The sequence below is a fragment of the Sceloporus occidentalis genome, unplaced genomic scaffold (genome assembly GCF_023333645.1).
Source record: "Sceloporus occidentalis isolate IW3139 unplaced genomic scaffold, rSceOcc1.0.p SCAF_4, whole genome shotgun sequence".
NCBI classification, from domain to species: domain Eukaryota; kingdom Metazoa; phylum Chordata; class Lepidosauria; order Squamata; family Phrynosomatidae; genus Sceloporus; species Sceloporus occidentalis.
The window spans coordinates 2,488,177-2,506,174 of record NW_028316984.1 but is presented as its reverse complement, the minus strand read 5'-3'; the positions used below and the strand labels follow the sequence as shown (position 1 = coordinate 2,506,174).

General features: G+C 42.4%; 1 long non-coding RNA gene and 1 pseudogene across 2 annotated transcripts; both read right to left on the bottom strand.

Annotated features, from left to right (window-relative positions):
- Positions 1 to 1,364: 1,364 nt before the first annotated feature.
- On the bottom strand, positions 1,365 to 8,721 carry LOC149313424 (zinc finger CCCH domain-containing protein 11A-like; annotated as a pseudogene). Its single transcript, XR_016280956.1, has 4 exons — positions 8,194 to 8,721; positions 7,008 to 7,084; positions 2,666 to 2,729; positions 1,365 to 1,610 (listed from the first exon to the last, which is right to left on the bottom strand). The product of XR_016280956.1 is annotated as a zinc finger CCCH domain-containing protein 11A-like (transcript).
- A 2,071-nt stretch (positions 8,722 to 10,792) lies between these two features.
- LOC149313423 (uncharacterized) lies at positions 10,793 to 13,993 on the bottom strand. The gene is made up of 3 exons (XR_016281070.1): positions 13,894 to 13,993; positions 12,733 to 12,795; positions 10,793 to 10,879 (listed from the first exon to the last, which is right to left on the bottom strand). It is a non-coding gene; the product is annotated as an uncharacterized LOC149313423 (long non-coding RNA).
- Positions 13,994 to 17,998: the final 4,005 nt, after the last annotated feature.

The following is a 17,998-nucleotide window of genomic DNA, read 5'->3' as shown; positions in this document are numbered from 1 at the left end:
AGAACGAAAGAAAGATGGAAGGAAGAGAGAGAGATCTGGGGCAGCAAAGGCTGTAGGGAGCCCAGGAAGATGGTATGCCGGCTCCTGTGCTCCATCACGGCCCTTCCAGCCCCAGACTTGCCTCTCTCTCTTGAGATCTGGGGCAGGAAAGGCCGTGGAGGAGCCCAGGAAGGTGGTATGCCGGGTCCTGGGCTCCCTCACGGCCCTTCCTACCCCAGATCTCCCTCCTGAGACAGAAATCTGGGGCAGGAAAGGCCCGTTTACCAGCCTCTGGCAGCCCCAAAAGAAACCCTCAGAGGCCGGCAAACTGCGGAGGACAGCACGCCGACTTCCGTGGCCCGTTTGCCGGCCTCTGGCGGCCACAAAACAAACCCTCAGAGGCCGGTAAACTGCAGAGGACTGCGTGCCGTCCTCCGTGGCCCTTTGCTGGACTCTGGCGGCCCCAAAAGGGACCTTCAGAGGCCGGCAAACTGCGGAGGATAGCGCACCGTCCTCTGCAGCGCATTTTCCGGCCTCAGGCGGCCCCAAAAAGGACCCTCAGAGGCTGGCAAACTGTGGAGGACAGCATGCCGTCGTTCGTGGCCCGTTTTCCGGCCTCTGGCGTCCCCCAAAAGGGAACCTCAGAGGCTGGCAAACTGCAGAGGACAACGCACCCATTTGCCAGCCTCAGAGGCGGGCAAACTATCTGGCAGCCCCAAAAGAAACCCTCAGAGGCTGGCAAACTGTGGAGGACAACGCGCCGTTATCCGCGTCCCACTGGGGGCTGAGAGACCCCCAAAGTCATGGGGCAGAGGGAAGGAGCTAATGGAGGGGACCCTCTGCTCCTGCCTGCCTGCCTGCCTGCCTGATGGCCTTGGAGGACGCCTGGCTGAGAGACCCCCAAAGTCATGGGGCAGAGGGAAGGAGCTAATGGAGGGGACCCTCTGCTCCTGCCTGCCTGCCTCATGGCCTTGGAGGAGGCCTGGCTGAACTGAGGGAAGAGGGAGGAGGAGCTGAGTGTGTGACAGGGAAGAGGGAGGAGGAGCTGAGGGTGTGACAGGGAAGAGGGAGGTGGAGCTGAGAGAGTGACAGGGAAGGGGGAGGAGGAGCTGAGGGTGTGACAGGGAAGAGGGAGGAGGAGCTGAGTGTGTGACAGGGAAGAGGAAGGAGGAGCTAAGGGTGTGACAGGGAAGAGGGAGGAGGAGCTGAGGGTGAGACAGGGAAGAGGGAGGAGGAGCTGAGGGTGTGACAGGGAAGGGGGAGGAGGAGCTGAGGGTGTTACAGGGAAGAGGGAGGAGGAGCTGAGGGTGTGACAGGGAAGAGGGAGGAGAGGCTGAGAGTGTGGCAGACAGAGGGAGCAGATGAAAGAAGCAAGCAGGGGCGGTACCTGTGAAAATCTAAAGAAAAATCAACTGTCAATCAATTCCGAAAGTTCACACAAGAGGTCATCGTCATCTTTTCCAGGGTCTAAATCAATCTCAGCTTCTAATTGGCCTTCTGAGATTTCCCAAACCAGCTTTTCCAATTCATCTTCAATCCCAGATCATGTTGAGCTTGGCCTGCATGTTTTCTCTGCTACATGAGAAGAAGTTGGGCTTGCTGTTTCTGCTGTAGAGAGTTGGAGTTCAGACCTTCATAAGGAAAAAAACAACAACATTACACATCTCAAACTAAGAAGCAGAAACCCTGTCTAGATACTTGGAGAAATCTGTACTCTAAGCATAATGGTGTCATGTTATGAGCTGTCTGTTTCAAAGCTTCTTCTCTAGCAGCAGGAGTTTTCAAAATGCCCTGCATCACCATTAAAAATGGCTCAGAAACCTCATGAAAAAAAAAATGAGCTAAACTGCTACAAAGAAACAGCTGTTTTGGGTAGTTTGCTCCCAGCTATCCCCCCAAATAGTCAATTTTTAAAAATGGGAAGTAACACAATACTTCTCCATCAGCTCAAACGCATCCAATGGAGGTTCACAGGGAGAACACTAGGCTCTTACCCCCAGGGCATTTGTATTTGCCCACCTTGTATTAAAGCAAAGATAAATATCTGTTGCTTTGGGGATCTTGCCAAAACAACAGATTAAGCTGTGAACTAAAGTACCACAACTTGTGACCAGAAATTCTGGGGTGATTTTGTACACATTAGTAGCTCATTGAAAAGATATTTTTATGCAGAAGTTTGACATATCTATGATCTTCAGCCAGAATAAAGCTTTTTATTTTCTAGCTTGGTAAGAATGTACTTTCTCTTTTATCTGGCTAACTGAACAGAAGCTATTTTGAAAATAAGAGGAAAACTGTTTGCCTTTGGTTTGCTCTTGTGAGCAGACTTGGGTCCCTTTTTGGGAGAGAAGCAGCATAATATTAGGTTTCTCTTTCCATTGGTCTAATTATGACAGAGCTTTATCACTACTTTGATATTATATCTTCTGAATCTGTCAGTATAGAATTGGAATTTTCAGTAATGTATGACGTTTCTCAATTTTACTGGAATTAGGTTGTAATTCAATCTGTTCCTGAGGGCTGTATATTATTTGAAGCTCTGCTCTGTAACTTGGAGGAATAAATATATTTCATATAAATTATGTATCACCTCAGATCACTAATAACAAGCAAGCGCTCCAATTCAATTTGCCCTGCTGTTGTAAGAGATAATCCCAGTGATGTACAATGTAAGCGAAGTCATTACCTGTTTAAACACTCTCTCTCAGGACCAGTGGCTATAGTTTCCTTTGGAAGGATTGGAGCACTTGCTGAGAAAAAAGAAATGGAAAAGTAAATGCTTCTTTAGATTATCACACAGGGACACTATAGGGAGGGGCTTGCTCCCCCATCCTTATCCCGACCATGACCAGACACTGATGAGAACTCCTTTACATCTGTGCTTGGAATGAGGCTCAGAGGCTTCACTGCTGCAACAGAGGGATGACTCTCTGATGCTTTATATTTCAGTGCCTGTTTTGCTGGAGACATAGGTTTCGCTCCAGATGGTTTCACATTCACCTTGAGTTTGGCTGGAATATGAAAGCAACCCACCACCAATCAGTGAATGCTGACTGACAATGTTTGTTCCTCACCCATCCACTCCCACTCAGAAAAAACAAAATACCCTTGAAAAAGCATTTCTCCTCTTGAGGAGTCTTTTTTCAAAAACAAAAGAAAAGAAAAAACCACAATGTTAAAAATACTTAGAAAGTATGAAAATATTCTTAAGTTTCATTAACAAATTTTCAGCATCATTTCCCAAAGATACATATTGTTAGTTCACACCTATTAGATCTGTCTACATGTAGAATGATCAGGCTACAGCGTGTAGAGATAAGGTCAGAAAAGCTAAAGCACAGAATGAACTCAGGCTTGCTAGAGAGGTTAAGAACAACAAAAAGGGCTTTTTTGGCTATGTCCACAGCAAAAGGAAGAAGAAGGAAACGGTAGGGCCACTGCGTGGAGAAGATGGCAAAATGCTAACAGAAGACAGAGAAAAGGCAGAATTACTCAACACTTTCTTTGCCTCAGTCTTCTCAGAAAAGGCAAAGGGTGCTCAACCTGAGGATAATGGAGCAGAGGACAGAATAGGGGAATTTCAGCACAAAATAAGGAAAGAGATAGTACAGGAATACCTGTTTAACCTAAATGAATTTAAGTCTCCAGGACCAGATGAGCTACATCCAAGGGTATTAAAAGAAGCTTGTTTTCTGCTGCTCCAGAGACTAGGACCCGGAGCAATGGATGCAAGCTGCAGGAAAAGAGATTCTCCCTCGGAGTGTAGTGGAGTCTCCCTCCTTGGAGGTCTTCAAACGGAGCCTGGATGGCCATCTGTTGGGGATGCTTTGATCTGGATTTCCTGCATGGCAGGGAGTTGGACTGGATGGTCCTTGCGGTCTCTTCCAACTCTATGATTCTATGATTCTATAAGAAGGGACCCTTTAACCAGTGCAACCAAGACCTTTCCTCACTACAGGGACAAGTCCCCTGTTGAGATCAGCTGTTTGGCAATATTTAAAATGGAAGCAAGTCAGATTCTGTGCTAGCACACTAAAAAGAGCCAAATTATGCAGCGAAGCAGAGCAGTTCTGTCCTGGGGATTTCTGACCCAGAGCTTTAATAGTAAATGTATGGTCCCTGAGAGACAGGTCAAAATAAAGCTGCTTCGAATCACTTAGGAGGTATGCTGTTTAAATGATGCATGCATCCTAAGAGCCCGGAAGCAATGCCAAAGCCATGCTCGTCATTAGGACTGGAGCATGGCTTTGATGTTGCTTCTGGACTCTTAGGACGCATGCATTATTTAAACAGCATACCTCCAAAGTGACCCAAAGCAGCTTTATTTTGGCCTGTCTGTAAGGGCCCGCATAACTCTTTTTTTTAACCAGCATTAAAATATTTAGGGCACAAGTGTGCCTATCTCAATGAGATAACAGATAAATCTTCCAAGATCTTCACTGACTCCAGAATTTGCTTACTAACATAGCTTTCATGGATTGGTGCATGTGGGGATCAGTTCCAATTAACAAAATAATTTGCATCTGCTAGGAATCTCTTTTGTTTTTGCTCTTTTCATCTTTGTGCCCAAAACATGTAGAAGGGAGAAGTGCACATCTAAAAATCAACAATTTATCCAAGGGGCTACTATGTACTAAAGCATACCCTGTGGACCCTTCTGAAGATTGCTTCAGCATAACAAGATATGAGTTGTTCTGAAGTCAGAACTTTATCAGGTTCATTTCTACCTCTTCTTATCAAAACATCAACCATACCAGCCTCTCCATTATGGGAGAAACCATCAAGACATAATTTACCTTTAACTCTTTGTTCCACAGGTTGGGATAAAACGCTTGACTCTAATCGCAAACTCTTTGCTGGTATTTCCTCGGATCCCATCAGTTTTCTCTTTCTAAGTGGACGGGTTTTCCCTGTTTTCACAGGAGATGCAGGATTTGCTGTCACGAGGGCTTTTGCTTCTCCCATTTCTTCCCGAGCAGATGCTGCTGTTTCAAGCATTGCTTCTCCTTTCTTATCTCTTATCTCTTCTAAGCTTTTCACATAGACATTTGAATATGAATTGCTCACACTGTCACTCAAAGGCTGGGTAGTACACAGAGAAGTAAGAGGATGAGAAAACAAGATATTTTCCAAGGAAAATCTAGATAAGCTCTCCAGAGCACAACACGTTTGCTTCTCATGCAAACCAGCTACAGGTTATTGGAATTTAAATGAGATACAGACTCTCATTTTTACTGTGAAAGTCTGCCAAGTATTGTGGAAGTCATTCAAGATAGGATTGATTTCCCGTAATCAGAGCCAATGATAATTCACTTCTTAGTGAAATCGTAAAGCCACATGAAATGACAATGTAGCTTCAACTGGGAATATGCAGCAGAGCAGAGAGGTAGGCAATCTGCAGTGGCAAAGTAACATGGAGCTCTGTATCTGAACTCATGCAGCCTCTAGGTTAATTTCAAAATCCCCCTTCAAATGATCTGTCCAGCTATTTATTAACAGAGATGTCCTTCCGTCTGTAGTTTTCTTGTGGATTTGGGGGGGGGGGGGGGAGAAAGAGGTAAAGAATGGAGAGAGTGGCTTGTCTGCACATGGCGTTAGCCCAATCTACTGCTGGCCTCAGTCCTGCCCACAGTCAATGAGTACTTCATGACAGACTACATCCAAAGCAATGCAACTGTTGCCATAAAAAGGCTGCCTAGACTTGCAGTAGAGACTCAGTAAGAGAAAACAGGCCTAACAAACATCAAGAGCACAAAAAAAATCCAACTTGAAGCATTAAACATGGAGGGAGATCCTTTATACTCTCAAATGGAAAAGCAAATTTTACTGCTCTACTTCGACTTTCTTGGTCCCAAAAATCTTTTTCTTGCCTGCCTCTCATATTCCTAGCAATCTCAAGGTCACTGGGGATGTGGCCTGATAACACTAGTTTGATAGTCAGCAGTTCTTCTCAGGTGATCTTCAAACCATACAAATGTAGCATTTAGAGTAACACTATAATTCCTCCCACCTTCTCCCTTTGATTGCTTTTAAAAAAACTTTGTCTGATGAAGAAATATAGACTTTGAAACATGCTACCAAGAGAAGTGGCTATGCCTCTTGGTTAGCCCAAAACAGCTATAATCAGAACTTCTTGTTCTTCTTGTTTTTGTGTGAGTTGAAGTCATTTCCAACTTTAGGCAATCCTAAGGCAAACCTATAATGGAGTTTTCTTGGCAAGACTTGTTCAGAGGTGGTTTGCCATTGTTTTCCAATGTCTGGGAGCATGTGACTTGCCCAGGTTCATCCAATAGGTTTTACAGCTCATCGGGGAATCAAACCCTGGTCTCCAGAATCACAAGCCAATGTTCAAACCACTATGACACACTGGCTCATAATGACAAAAAAGACTTTGAAAATTGTCTTACAATCAACATGCTTACCCTTGCATTTTATCTATGTTAATAAAACACTGTAAGAGCCAGTGTGGTATAGTGGTTTGGGTGCTGGAACTAGGACTCTGTGAGTCTAAGGTCTGAATCCCTATTCAGCCACAGAAGACCAGTGGGAAATCTTGGTCAAGTCACACTCTCTTAGCATTAGAGGAAGTCAATGACAAACCCCCTTTAAACTATCTTGCCAAGAAAACACAGTGAGTTCCTAAGTGACTTGAAAGCACACCACCACAAAAGAAATGTAGCTGTCTAAATAGTTAAATAGTCCAAACAGGCTGCATATAGTCACAGACTCCAATAATAAACAGGGCTTAAATGTCCCTAGTACAGACATGGAAATCATCCATCAAATGTATGTGGGGGACCCTAAAACTCCCCGCGTTCCTTACCACTCCTTATTCTGCTGACACAATTGCTAGGAAAGGGAGTTTCATGATTCCTACCCTACCCTTGGCCTGCTAGGATAGTGAATAGGACTTTATCTTTATTTTATCAGTGACTCCTGACAAAGATACTGAATGGCAATTTCTAAAGATGCTAGAAAATAACTGTAGACAATGGTCCCCTTTCTTACACAACACAAAGAACACTCACCTTTACAGTAGCATCTGCTGTGCAATCTCTAGAAGAAGATGCCAACTCCATGCGAGGTTCCTCTTCATTTCCAGGGGCTGTTAAAACACCACATTAATTATTCTAAAATGAAAATTGCCACTCCTGACATCTGATGTGCTATGTAGGTCTTTCTCACCTTCTGAGGATAGGTTATGTAAGAGGACAACCACCATATCTAGTAGTCGACTATCATGTTTGGAATGAATGAAATAATAATAATAATAATAATAATAATAATAATAATAATAATGCTACTTTATGGCAACAACATCCATAAAACATTGCAAAGTGAGGGGTATGGAAAGGATTACTGTCCGGAGCTGCAGTTCATCAACTCATCAACTCTGGAATGCCAGATTCTTTACCCAGTACTAAAGGAAAGTGAGTAATTTCTTCTGCTGCTCAAAAGAAATTGGTAACTCTAGCATAAATGCACCATATGGCACATTCATTTTCTTTCAGAACTAGTCTGTCCTCACCATATACACATCTGATAATATGTTTCCATTCCAGTTTATGTAACATGTCATATTGCTCATAGGTTGCAGCAACTAATGTTCAAGTGATACAAAAGGCTACAAACAAGCCATTCTTCCAGATTCCAAAACAAATGAAAAGAAAGATTTAGAGAGACACATTTAGTACTCTTGTCACAAGCAATTCTGAAAGAGCTTGAAGATCAAAACCTTCTGAATGTAAAGCCAAGAAAGATTATACTTGGGAAATGGATGATTTCAATTGCCAAGGTATCAGGGAATGAACGTTTGGTTTTCTGAACTGAGGAAAAGGAGCCAGTGAAAAAAACTGCTAAGTGAAAAGGCCTTCACGCAAAGAATGTGGTCACAGGAAAAGGATGAAGCAATAGGGTTACAAAGAAACAAAGGGTCAAATACTCTGTACTTCTCCTGTTACCTCTAGTTTGATACAAGGAGGTAAGAAAAGACATGTTTAACCTTCCATATTTTTGGTATTCCCAAGAAACAAAAAAAAAAAACCATTATCACTGCTGTAGTCTAGGAGCCAAAAACTTTCAGAGGACCTCATCTCTCCTCTTCTGCCAACAAGTCTCTTTCAATACGGTTTTGGATGAAATGAGTACAGTACATTCTAAATACAAGTTATTTAGAAACAAAATAAAATATTATGAACAGAGAATATGTAGTACCTGTTGGCTTTGTAATGCAGAACAATCTCCTCTCAGCTGGAGCTCTCTCAGCCTGCAACTGTGTCTTTACAGTGCTGTCCAAAGTTTGCTGCATTCGGAGAGCTTTCTCCTTCTTGATTTCCTCCAATGTTTTGATGCACACTTCCTCCAAGTCCTTGGCTTTGCCAAAAGGCTCCTCCAGTTTTCTTTTTGCAGGTGCAATAACAATAGAGCCTGCTTCTGGGATTCAGAGTCATGCTTTGACTTGGAAAGTCTCTCTTTTTGAGTTTTAATCCGCTCCTCTTCCATTTGCCTCTGCTTTTTCTCAGCAAGGACTTCAGAAAAAGTTTTGATCCTGATGGCAGGAGACGGTTTTGCCCCTGAACTGGAATCATTTGCAGTACAAGATACTGTAACTTTGAGTTTAGGCCAAATGTCTCCCTTTCTTTGGCTAGCTTTCTCCAAGCGGATTTCTTCAAGCGTTTTCACACGGAATTCTACTGCTTTCTTGGTAGCATTCTCTATATCATTAGAACAAAAAAAGAACATGTTAGAAATAATTACGTATGTTTAATTTCAGATGGAAGCTCCTGTTTACACATCTATATAAATATCCCTCCCCACCAAGGTGCATATCAAATCAAATCTGTTTTTGATTTTCCAACATCACTCAAATTGCTGTTTCCGCTTCTCAGGAATGCACTTCTCACACTCCATTGGATAGTAGGCTCCCATATACTGAAAAGACCCTCAGTCCGAAAGTGAAATATATATAATGTGTGTAAAAACAACAACAACCAGGTAATGGCTACTGAAAATAAGAGTACTCATCCCAGCAAGCACAGGAAGCAGCTATAAAATCAAGACAAGTAACAGAATAGTGGTAGGTTGTTCTTATGCTGCATTCGTTTACACACTAGATTTAATGTGGTTTATTCCTAGGCTGATGGGCTTAGGAGTATAGACATACAAATAAAATCAAGTGATACCTGTTTCTATGTTGTTCTGATCAGATGGTAATCCTAATCTCTCTTTAACAGATTTGGGGACTTGTACTGCAAAAAGGAAGAAAGAAAGAAAGAAAGAAGAAATAAAGAAAGCTGCACAACACTTTTTTATTTTGCTCTCATCACTTCAGTTGAAATCCATTTTGTTGGAAATCAAACGATAGATATAAACTATAGATACACGGTGTATCCACACCATACGCGGGCACACTACATGTGGTTTTCAGCTTACGCTGAAGCCACGCTGCAATACAATGAATGGCGTGTGTGCCCATGCCACTCGCTTTATGCTGGTGCAGAACGGATCCCCCGCATAAGGCAAGGGTCCACTGTACTAGTCTGCTTAGATTTACAGGCTATTAAATTGTTTGAGGGTAGAATTTGTGATTTTTTTTTCTGGCACAAAATGGCTGTGCATGTAGACAAGTAGACTGCATACATGGTTTTGGGCCCAAAAAAACCTGGCAATGTGATCTGCTTATTCTGATTACTCATTCTTAGTAAAAATGTAGGTCCTAATGTGTATTTGTCAGCACAAACTCTTATACTACAAGCCAGGCTGGAAAGATACTTGTCATGTTTCATGCAATATACCATATCCTGGTTTCTCCAAAATGCAATAGATGGTTTTTTAAAAGTGTTATTTATTTATTTCACTTTTATGCTGCCTTCCTCCAAAAATGGGACGCAAGGCAGTTCACAAGATAAAAATATTTTGAAAACTTTACATCAAGAATATAAAAACAGTTACATTAATCTAATTAAAACAGTATAAAATGAACATAAAAACAAAAATAAAACGCACACCTCATATAAAATTACCCTGTCATGATTATTATGTTAAGAAGCCCACCTAAAAAAATGTTTTTGCCTGCCAGGAAAAGGCAAGCATGGAAGGGCATTCCAGAGGTTGGGAGCAGCCACCAAGAAAGTTCTCTCTTATAACCTCACCATGCAAACCTATGATGGTGGTGGGACCGAAATAAAGCCTTCCCCTGAAGATCTTAGGACTCTAGCAGCTTCATATGGGGAGATGCAGTCTCTCAATTAGTCTGTATGCTGGTCAAGACCAGCACTTTGAATTGTGCCCAGAAATCAATCAGTAGCCCGCAAAGCTGTTTCAAAAAGAGTTATATGCTCGCTGTAACTGGCCCCAGCCAGCATTCTAGCTGCAGTGTTTTGAACCTGCTGAAGTTTCCAAATAGTTTCCAAAGGCAGCCCCACATGGAGTGCATACATGGAGTGCATTGCAGTAGTCCAAACAGGATGTAACCAAGACATGTGTCACCATAGCCACATCTGATGTTTCAAGGTGCATTAGTTTTAACTGTGCAAATGAACTCCTTGCCACTGCTAAAACATGGGCATCCAGGCTCAGAGTTGAATCCAGAAGCATACCCAAGCAGCAAGCCTGAATGAAATTTCAGGGGGAGTATAACCTCATCCAGCATAGGCAAAATCGCTATTCATTGATCTGCCTTACAACTGACCAGGAGCACCCCTGTCTTGTCTAAAAACAGCAGGAACATCACATTTCTGTAACTGAAACATTCTCAGAAAATTCTCTGTTGAAGTTAGTGGAATCCATTTCAGTAATTCAGCAAACATACCTCTCTTTGGTGATGTGTCTGCATTCTCCAGGATATCTATTTTCTTTCCAAGTCTTTCAGCCAGGCTATGTTTTAAGGGAAGACCACTCTCTTCAATTTATGATAAAAAGAAAAAAAAGACGATTTTAAGATTTTGCTTTGTTTGAAATTCCAGCTTTATATGTCTCCTACTTTTTTAGTATGCATATATTACACATAAACCTCTACTTCTGGTAGCAATTTTAGTACCTATTTGTTCATATTACTTTGGGGTTGTTCTCACTAGGTGAAACCCCGCGTTCTGAATCGAATCCAAGGAGTGGCGTTCCTATTAGGATCTGATTTAAACCTAGAACGGTTCTAGAGCAACCCGCAATTGTCCCCACTACAAATCGAATTGTAGAGCGGAATAAAATTTTGATTCGAGTTTTCCTCATTTAACGCGTGTTAAAAAAACACTAGGATCTGACCTACGTTTTTCCATTGATTCGATTTAGGAACCGGAGCATTTAAATAGGAACGACAGCCTTTGAAATTGCATTAGATGAATGGGAGGAGCGGAGTGCGATGGGGCTGTCCTTGGGGGAGTTGCCCTTTCTGTCCCCATCCGTCTGGCTGTCGCCATTTTTGCTTCCCTCACCCCTTTGTCCGCTGTGGTCTTTCAATAAGAGATAAGGATTATTTTTATTTTTTATTTTAATGGTTTACAGGCGCTTAATCTCTTCAGCGCTTTAAACACCTGAAGTCCCGGCTGCTCAAGGCTTCCCCCGGTGGATTGCAACCTCCCCTCTGTGTGGGGAGAGCCCATTTCTAACGGAGGAGAGGCAGGGAAGGTATGGCTCCTCGCGAGGAGACATCTGATCTCGCCCAGGCAGGGAAGGGCTCTAATCAATGGGGGGGGGGGGGAATAGAGCCTTTCTCTCTCCCTTTCTCAAATGGAATCTGCCTTCTCCTCCAACCCTGGAAAGAGAATCTTTGGGAAGAGTGCTCCCTCCCTGCTTTTCCAGCAGCCTCCTTCATTGATCTCTGGGCTCTCTGAAGGGATTCTCCCATAGTTCCTCTGGAAAGAGCTTCGCTTTGCCAGAAGCCTCTCCCATTGATCTCTGTGCTCTCTGAAGGGATTCTCCCTGGCTGTCTTGGGAGACAGGATGCTGCCCTCCAAAACCTATCCCATAGTTCCTCTGGAAAGAGCTTCGCTTTGCCAGAAGCCTCCCCCATTGATCTCTGTGCTCTCTGAAGGGATTCTCCCTGGCTGTCTTGGGAGACAGGATGCTGCCCTCCAAAACCTATCCCATAGTTCCTCTGGAAAGAGCTTCGCTTTTTGCCAGAAGCCTCTCCCATTGATCTCTGTGCTCTCTGAAGGGATTCTCCCTGGCTGTCAATGAAATGGAAACGATGCCAAAAGATAAATCGCTTCCAAATATTCCGGATTAACGTTACGTCATTCTGACGTACTATTGATTGACAGCTCCAAATAAGGTATGGAGGAGAAGAATCGCTTTATTTAAACAACAATTTCATGCCAAGTAGGAACGCTTGCAGGTAAAAACTTCGATTTAAATAACCAGATGGGAACGATGAACAAAGCGATTCGGATAGCGGGATAAGAACAGTGTTATTTTGAATCGATTTTATTAAAAACGTTGTATTTTAAATCGTTTCAAATCTTAAGTGGGAACAACCCCTTTGTAATCCTTAATAAGAGGTGTGTGGGGGGGAGGGGGAGAGAGAATACATGGCAGAGAATGCAGACACTAAGGTTATGGTAGTTAAAACCCATCTTGACACACATTCTGAGTTCTACTTGGTGCCACAATAATATATACTTTCACTTAATAATTTACCTGAATTCCAGAAAAAAAGGATAAATTGAACACATTATCAGAACTTTGCTCATAAATGTGCCTATAACAGAAGTAGAGTAAAATAACAAACATTCCAGAAGTATTTTTATACCCGCATACCTATGGAAGGCTTCCTTTTTCCCAGGCGTTCTGCAAGAGTCAATCGAATCTGAGGCTCTTCACCTAAGACAATGAAGTGCAAACAACATTAATGTTTGCTTTTTCAAACAGGAACAACACAAAGACAGTAACATTGGTAGTTTGAATAAAGGCAAGTAACTGATCAAAGTACTCTATAAATAATCTATAGTGGAAGATTACTGGATTACAAAATGCACTGTTTTCAGACAGAAGATACAAATTAAATTATGTATCCGACTAGACAGATTAGTGGATTACAAAAGCCTTTGAAATACAAAGAACACTTATCAAATAGAAAAGAATGCAAGCAGACTTATAGGATGCATATGGCTGGATTAGAAGGGCTAATATGGAAGGATGTGTGTTAAAGGAAACACAACTGTGTCTACATTATTAAATTTGGAAAAAATATCCATTTTGATCAAGGTGGGCTATTTGCAAGAATAGGTTGCAAATACTTTGTAGTTGAAATTAATACATCATTTTATACTATAAGACACTCCAAGCTTCTGTACAGTTAAATAGTAAATAAAATATCAACATTAAGCATGGAGTGCAATGAAAGACCATCAGAAGGTACAACACCTAGCTCAATAAATTGACACAACCTGACAGCTATTTTAAGTTGCTCAATAACCAACAAATGTATGAGAATGTAAAGTTCATTTTATTGAAGCAAACAAAGTTATGCCATCATAGTGGCCCTTTGCAAATATGTAGAATATATGCAGATGTGTGGAATACACATACCTTTCGATTTTCTTCTGCAATCAAAAAACTAATTTAATCTAATACATGATACATTTAGCACCTACAAGTTAATGGTAATGATATTTTATTGTATTTACTATTTGTACAATTTACAATTTTTAAAATCTGAGACAACGAATTTAATTGAATGCAATTCTGTCCTTTAAATGTCTTTGCATTGGCTTTACTGATGCTCCTAGTTTAGTGCCATTCATTTTTATTAAGCAGAGAGGTAATCTCACATTATACCTGCTAGAAAGCATATGTGCTGCCATATATACTTTGTTCTTGTTTTGGAAATAGCAGTGACAGACTATCACTACTACTAATGAGCAGTACAGAAGGACATCTGCAGAAGCATGAGAGCTAAACTAAAGTCAGGAAAATTACCTTGTTTTGTAGATGAAGTTACAGTTCTGAGCACAGTCTGTACATTTTCTCTCTCTCGGTCTGGATGGGTCTGGGTTTGAGCAGCAACTTCAGAAGGACAGTCTGAGAAAAGTAAAAGAAAGCTACATCAAGCTGTACTACTGCCACTATTTAGGAACTATTGAGCACTTCAAGGATGGTATATTTAAAATCAGAACAGGTTGTACTGAAAGAAGTGAAGATTACTTCAAATTAAGCATGTCTAATACTGCCTAACTTGAGAGTTCAAAGTATTTATATGTATCAATAAACCTTACAACAATCCCAAAAAATATGGAGTACTGCAAATATTCAACTTGCACCTCAGACATGAATTGCCCATAGGAAGTCATTATCCTATGGGCAATTCATGTCTGAGGTGCACATTGAATATGAGGCTTTGAAGGGGAGGGAAACAACAAGGATGTTACGGTGGGAGTCTACTACAGACCCCCAAGTCAGACTGAGGAATTGGATGATATCTTTCTAGAACAGATGACCACACAGTCAGAAAAGAGAGATGTAGTAGTGATGGGAGACTTCAACTACCCTGATATTTGCTGGAAGTCAAACTCAGCCAAATCCACAAGGTCTAGCAAATTCCTCACTTGCCTGGAAGACTATTTCATGATCCAAAAGGTGGAAGAGGCAACAAGGGGGTCAGCTATTTTGGATCTGATCCTAACCAACAAGGATGACTTGGTTAATGGGGTGCAAGTGGTGGGAGTGTTAGGTGGAAGTGACCATGTTCTCCTGGAGTTTGTTATACAATGGAAAGGAGAAGCCAGGCATAGTCAAACATGCATTCTAGACTTCAGGAGAGTGGATTTCAGTAAAGTTATAGAAGTATTGAGGGTGATCCCGTGGTCAGAAATACTAAAAGATAAGGGAGTTCGGGACGGATGGGAGTTTCTCAAAAGAGAGATACTGAAGGCACAATTTCAAACAGTTCCAGTGAGAAAGAAAAATGGGAGGTGTCTCAAGAAACCAGGATGGATGACTAAGGAACTTTCAACCGAGCTGAGTTTGAAGCGGAACATGTATAAGAAATGGAAAAAGGGGGAAATCACAAAAAAGGAATTCAAAGAAATAGCAGGCATGTGTAGGGGTAAAGTCAGAAAAGCTAAAGCGCAGAATGAACTCAGGTTTCTAGAGAGGTTAAGAACAACAAAAAGGGCTTTTTTGGATATGTCCGCAGCAAAAGGAACAAGAAGGAAATGGTAGGGCCACTGCGGGAAGAAGATGGCAAAATGCTAAGAGAAGATAGAGAAAAGGCAGAATTACTCAACACCTTCTTTGCCTCAGTCTTCTCAGAAAAGGCAAAGGGTGCTCAACAATGGCTCTTTTTCAGCCTGGAGAGAAGTGACCAGTGGAACACACTCCCTCAGAGTGTAGTGGATTCTCCTTCCTTGGAGGTCTTAAAGCAGAGGCTGGATAGCCATCTGTTGGGGATGCTTTGATTTGGACTTCCTGCATGGCAGGGGGTTGGACTGGATGGCCCGTGCGGTCTCTTCCAACTCTATGATTCTATGATTCTATGATTCTAATCTGTCATTATACCAGTACACCAGCGGTTCATTACTGTGACACTAATAATAGCCTTCTTATGAACAAAGCAACATACTCTCATAACTACCAAAAGAATCAGGCTTTTCAAACAAGGCCTCATTAAGTATCCTCCAAACTACTAGAGACACAGTAAGGAAAAATGTGAACTTACCAGCTTGCTGCATTGATTTTTCTTTCCTTTTCTTTGATTTGATCTCCTCAAGGGTTTTGATCCCAAAATTCAAACCACCATCTGAAAAATATAGAAATTGAACTGATAAATGTGAGATCAGAGGTCACAAACATTATGGTTCATTTCAAACATTATATGGGTGGGGGAAACCCAAGCATAAAGCTAATTATGAGATACTGACCTCTCTTCACTTTAGCAGTGCAACCCAGAATAAACTAGTTTGCTCCCACTTTCCACAAAAAAACCCAGTGAATGCAGGAATTAGTGAGTGCCGGGGAGGGGACGCCCAACCTCAGGCAACAGTGCACCACTGCAAGCTACCTCCCTGCCCTTCCTCACTCTCTTGGGTCTAACTCCTGGCAAAAGGCTTCTTGGAAGGGAGGAAGGAAGACAAAAGCATGGCAGCCCTGCCCACCACCCTCAACACCCTCACCTACCTTGGTTACCCCCTCCTCTGCCTCTTGACAGTTTCTTCTGCCGAGTCTGGCCTCCTTGCTTTCTGGCCAAAGGTGCCACCCCCTTCAGGAGACCAGCAGGAGGCAGAGGAGGCGATCACCAAGGCGTGAGTGGTGAGGGCAACAACGGTGGCGGGCAGAGCAGTCATTATCTTTCCTTCCACGGAGCCCTCTGCTGGGAGTGGGATTCAAAAGGTCACCGCCAGTAGAGAGCAAGGAGGAGCAGGGATGTAGCTTCCAGGGCACACTGTCGCCCAGACAGGAGAACAGACATCGGGCCTCCCTCTCTCTGGACTCACTACTGCCCTCCCATCAACCACTGGAAGTCCTACATTGGCCGCTCTCCATATAGCCAATCCACCCATCCCTTTGTCTCCAATGGCGGCACACCCTCATGCAGACAATGAGAAGAGCTGGCTCCAAGACCTGTGGCTGGGGCATTGGCTGAATTCAAGGTGCAGGGGAGGGGAGGGATAACCATTTAATGAGATGGAGCACAGCATTTTCAAATCACAAGCTCAATTATATTGGCCCCATACAAACAAGCCAAAATAAAGCTGCTTCGGGTCACTTTGGAGGCAGGCTGTTTAAATTATGCTTGCGTCCTAAGAGGCCGGAAGCTGTGCCAAAGCTGCGCTCCAGTCCTTGACTTGAGAGCTTCATTCTCCTCCCAAATGTCCCTGGAAAGGCGAACCAGTTTTCACTGAATCAGTGAAAAGGCTGAAAGGCTTAACCTTTTTTTGACTAGGACTCCAAAGAGTGACATCTGCACTGAACAGTAAGATTCTCTCAAATTCATATTCCCACTTTTTACCATACCTCTCTTATTCTTTGTTACCAAACAAACTGTACTTGGTATACTGACTCATTCATTTTCCTTTTTGCTTTGTCTCACAACATGCGGGGAATAATACGCCGATCATCTCATCCTGTCAAAACGACAGTGATAACCTTGCCAGAGCTCATAGTTTTGACTTCAAGTGGCCCAACAACCGTATGATTATCAGCTAACATTTGAGAAAAATGCAAGGTCCCTCTAGCAATGTAAACACATAACAGTTTAAGACAAGCATGGGAATCATGTGGCTCTTCAGATGATGTGGAACTAAGGATAAAAGATACAACCATAGCACTTTCATCTATGCTTCCAACTATTCTGAAGAACAGGAATAACAGCCATTGGCAATAATATCATGCCTACTGGGGTCCTAAATGATACACAAATATAACTTACATTTAATATAAAATTTAAAATGCTCAGACTTGTTCAATGTTCTCCAAATCTGAACTGAGCTAATGTTTAGAGATCAAGAGATTTATTTTACTGACATCCACAGAACAAGTTACAAGAAGAGCAGCTACAGAAATCTATGACAACGCCAGCCAAAGTGCAGGCTTCCTGCATTGATCTGTGGAAGAGTTTCTGTTAAACAAGGTTCCCAAAGAATTGTTCTTTGAAATGCCATGACTATTTCTATAGCTATATGTTTTATGGTAAGCTCCATTTCTTTCAGCAGCACTCTTCTTTCAGTGTAGGATGCCAGACAGTCTTAACGGGAAAAGCAATGGAGCTTAACATGTAAAGGTGGTAGTAAAGTTGAGGGGGCCGGGGCTAGAAAGGTTACATTCTGCAGCGTCAAAGCCAGAACTGAAACATCTTCTTGAAAAGGGAAATCTGCTCCTGCTCCATTCATGTCCATGATCACTTCTGCTCAGTGAAAAAGATGTGTGCATTGCAGGGTGCTATCCATGTAAGGAAACCAAAGCAAGTCCGTCACTTATCTATACACTACTTATTCAAAAACAGACGCTTCAGCTCAATAGGTATATTGGGAGTCAAGGTGGAAAAGGTTCCATAGAACTGTCAGATTGCTTTGCTACAGCCACCTCC